Genomic DNA, 4,700 nt, shown 5'->3' with positions numbered 1-4,700 from the left:
AGTGGTACTTGATAATACACAACGGATATCGCTTTCCACTGCGAGCCAGTTTCTCTGGTTGGACTTAATAACGTGCAACAAACATGAAAATCCTCTCTCACACATGGAAGTTGATGCAAAGGGCAAAAGACATCTGACTGCATGTGTTGACAGATTTGGGTAAGTACCAATCATACTGGCCTAAAATTTTTCTATGGTAGACCGCTGGTACACATCTTGAACCGCCAAAACAATTTTCAGATTCAAGAATTCCTCCTGCAGATCCTCTGGAACACTATGAACATCCGTTGCGCATGGATTCATGATGAAGATTCCTGATGAATGGCCAATTATTTATTTTGATAAAATTTTTCATACTGCAATTTTAATACATTAAAAAATATATGCACAAATCTCCAGTTTATTACCAAATATAGTGAACGTCCTATGGACCACCCCAAAAGTTACCATGGACCACCAGTTAAGAACCACTGTCCTAACGCTTCCTATCACATCCACATCCAGACCACAACGCTCCTTCACATCCTCATTTGTCAGTCTGTCTCTCCATATGACTCGACATGCTTCTCTCAAATAACTCATTTCCACTGCTCTCACTCTTGACTTCAGTTCCTCCAACAAGGTCCAAGCTTCACTTCCATACGTTAGAGCTGATTCACAATACTGCCATGTAGTAACTTTTTCACTTCAGTGCTAGCTTCCCTGTTCCTTATCACTGCTTTCAAAGAACCAGCAACCTTTCTTCCTTGTTGTATCCTTTCAAGCACTTCACCCTCCAAACTTCCATCCTTACTCTCACACTACCCAGATACTTAAACGCACTCACATTTACCATTTTCTTCTCATCCAACCTCACTGTACATTCACAGACTTTGCTTCTCTCGAAGACCATATCTTTACTCCTCCCTACATTCACCTTTAGATTCCGTTTCTTACACACTCTCCCAAACTCATCCACCAAGCCTTGCAGCTCCCCTTTGTCTTCACTTAACAACACAGTATGATCTGCAGACAATTATACAGGGAGTTTCCAAACACTGTCGTCTCTCATTTGGGCCACCCAACATGCACTGCCCTACCTTATAATGTATCTCTTTTATAACCCCATCCATATACAGACTGAACAACCATGGAGACATGACACATCCCTGTTTCAATCCAACTTCAAGTAGAAAAATTAACTCAGTTCACTATCCACATGCACTACAGCTTAGCACCCTCATACATACTGTACTCTTCACAGCATTCAGCAACTTCCCCTTTACTCCATATATTCTTAATACTTTCCACAATCCTTGTGTATCCACTCTGTATGCTTTCTCCAAATCCATGAAGGCCGCATACAACTTCTTTCCCTTCTCTAGAAACTTCTCCACTATAGATCTAAGAATGAATATCTGATCTACACAATCTCTTCCCTTCCTAAAACCTCCCTGTACTTCTCCAACTAATTCCTCTGTTCTTACCCTAACTCTGTCAATAAGTATCCTACCATATACTTTTCCTGTTACACTAAGAAGACAAATGCCCCCGTGATTACCACACATTTCTTTTTCCCCTTTTCCTTTGTATAAGGGAACAATTATACCTGACTTCCAATCCTCCGGGACTCTACCTTCCTCCCAGGCCAATCTGCCCATCTTCCACATCCATTCTACTACAATCTCTCCCCCATCCTTCAGCATTTCACCACACACTCCATCAATTCCTGGGGCTTTCCCCATTTTGTCTTTCTTCATTGCTTCCACAGCTTCCATCCTACTGATTTCTTCCTCTCTTCTCACATCCTTCCTTCTCCAAGCCATTTCCCAGCCACTTATACTCGCATTACTTTCATTCACTACGTCCTTCAATTCCTTAAAATGTTCTCTCCATCTACTCACTTTTTCTTCATTCTCCATAATAATCTATCATTTTTATCTTTCACTCCCCGACTAACTTCATTGCCACCCTGTCTGACTCTCTTTACCTCTTTCCACAACATTTTCTTACATTCCCTCTACTTTACACTCAAATTCCTTGCAAATTTCTCATCCACACTCGTCTTACTCTCTCTTACTAATTTTTTCACCTCTCTCTTCCTCTCTACATATAACTCTGTCTTCCGTCTCTCAACTTCTTCCACGCCCCTGTTTCTCATCCACTTATTATTTGCTTACTTCTTTTGTGCCACAGCCTGTCTCACCTCTTCATTCCACATTGTTGTTCCTTGCACCCCCTTTCGTCTTCTTTTCGCCCCACACACCACCTTACATGCTGCACAGAATTCTTCTGTGAATATCTTGCACACACCTTCCACGTCCCCCACCTGCTCCAGTCCATATTTACCCAATCGCTCCTCCACTTCTCTTTTATATTCTGCCTCTTTCTCATCCTCTGGTAACCTTTCCACTCTCCTTGCGTACACTAATTCCTTCAGTCCTTCTCTTCTTCCATTTCTGCAATTCAGTTGGACCTTGTGGTGGTGGTTAGAAAGTCCACCCCCTCAGCCTCTATACGCTCTTGCATCCATTACGCACCTTCGCATCCTTTCATCCATACACACATAATCATTGCCTTCCATTCATTCAGTTTACCACTCACCATTCTCAACACTCGCCATGTATACCTATGGATCATTTTGTGCCTGAAGAGGGTATTGGTTATCACCAACTCCCTCCCTTAACAAATGTCTGGTAAAGCACTACCATTCTCATCCATCTCAGCAGGAACATCCCACTTACCAACTTCTCCATCCACCTTCACATTCTCTGCTTTTCCAATCATATCGCCAATAAAAAATACCCTCTCATTCCTTTCAAACTTTTCCATGCACGCTTCCACATTTGTCCAGAACTCTTCTCTCACTCTGCTTGCATGATCTTGCGTTGGCGCATACACTCTTACAATCGCCCACATTTGTAGTCCTACTTTCAGTCATGCCCACACAATCCTTCAGTCAACTGATTCATACTCTTTTATATTCTCCTCACATCTGTTACTCACTACAATACACACTCCTTCATTTGCCCTCTCCTTCTCACCTACTCCCGCACATGTATCCGATCCATACACCCATTCTCTCACACTCTCACATCGCCAATTTGTTTCAGTTAATCCTAAATGGCTCACTTGGTAAGCTGCTGTACTCACGCAGTTGCAACCGCTGGTTCGAATCCTCGCAATATTTAATTTATTATGCCAACGACCATACCACGTTGAGTACACCGCTTCCCGTCCGATCAGCGAAGTTAAGCAATGTTGGGTCTGGTTAGTACTTGGATGGGTGACCGCCTGGGAACACCAGATGCTGTTGGCATAAGGTTCTCCCTACGTGTCAAGTGGGGTTGGTGGAGGATTAGTGCCCCTCCCTGTAAAACAATTAACTCTAAGTCCTTGACCACCCCGTTTGGGATACATGGCGTCTGGCAATGATGATAATCCACATACATCCACTTTCGCACCCTCAAGCACCTGGACAATCTCTCTTTCACCTTATCATTTGCACCTCTTACATTCCAAGTCGCCATCCGTATCGTGTCCTTTGTTCTGTCCTTAGTTGTCACCTTTTGGTCCGTCCTGGTCCGAGGCTTCTTGTTCGTATTTTTAGATAGTTGTTTTCCGAGGAGGAGCACTAACCCTCCGCCAACCCATTTGTTGTCACGTAGGGAACACGTGTTGGTTGGTTATAAGATTACCACCTAGCGTTGTAAATGCTTTCCTGGTTTACAGGAAATCATTTGGCTTGCCACTCAGTGTAGAGCTACCCTACAACCAGAGTACTACTGCACCAAGTGGGTGGATGATGAGCGTCCCCACCCACCACATAGCGTCCCCACCCACCAAATTTTTTTTTAATACCACATTTTTGAATACTCTTATTTTGGTCAACCTTAGATAAAGACATCACAATGAGTGAGGATGGAGATGTATTTGGTGATGCCAAGGAGAGGGGTAAAGATGAGGAAGATATCAGGTAGAGAAATGAGAGAGAGGTTACGAGGGTGACATGATAAGTAAAGTGCCAGTCGAAGAGAAAACGGTGAAGAGGGTATACCAGGACAAAAGATGATGAGGATGATGCCAGAGAGAGAGATGATACAGAAGATGTCAGGAAAGAGATGCTGAGGAGGGAGATGTCATTGTGAGGAATGAGTAAAAAGATGGAAGTATCTGGCAAGCAAGAAGAGAACTGGATGGAGTTGCGAGGCACCTGAAAGATATGGAAACAGGACCTGGTGAAAATCAAAAGTACTGGCAACAAATAACACAGAGCCATGAGTATAAGACACTGCACACGCGTTCGCATTGAAATATCCCAATGATCCTTCACATGTTCAAAAACAGAACCTAATGAACACGGAGAGATTTGTGTGATTCTGCTGCTTTACTGGGCCTTGTCAGCCAGTTGTCTGATATCCCATGACAGAAGGGTGCTTATTCACAGGGAATAATATAATGGAACGCCCTTGTTGGAATACTTTGTGAACAATGTTTTGATGATATGCTTTAGTTACCATCCCTTTCTGAAAGAAGCGGAAGACACCATGGTGAAGAGTGAGGTATAAAAATGAAAAAAAAGAAAAAAAAAAGTGAAAGCATATACAGAAATTCACCCTGATAGACATAGCACTGCATCTTGCCAGACAAGACGAGACACTGCAGGACTATAATGTGAGCAGCACATATTCAAACAATGGCAGCTTCCTAAGACCAGAAGA

General features: G+C 43.0%; 1 non-coding gene across 1 annotated transcript; it reads left to right on the top strand.

Moving 5' to 3' along the window:
• Positions 1–3,179: 3,179 nt before the first annotated feature.
• Positions 3,180–3,298, top strand: LOC145399154 (5S ribosomal RNA). The gene has a single exon (XR_013897230.1). It is a non-coding gene; the product is annotated as a 5S ribosomal RNA (ribosomal RNA).
• The last annotated feature ends 1,402 nt before the right edge of the window (positions 3,299–4,700 follow it).

This window comes from Coenobita brevimanus, chromosome 47 (genome assembly GCF_032717465.1).
Source record: "Coenobita brevimanus isolate Jiangsu-jjx chromosome 47, ASM3271746v2, whole genome shotgun sequence".
Taxonomy (NCBI): Eukaryota; Metazoa; Arthropoda; class Malacostraca; order Decapoda; family Coenobitidae; genus Coenobita; species Coenobita brevimanus.
Note: the sequence above shows the minus strand (reverse complement) of the source record. Positions and strands in the feature narration are given on the sequence as shown.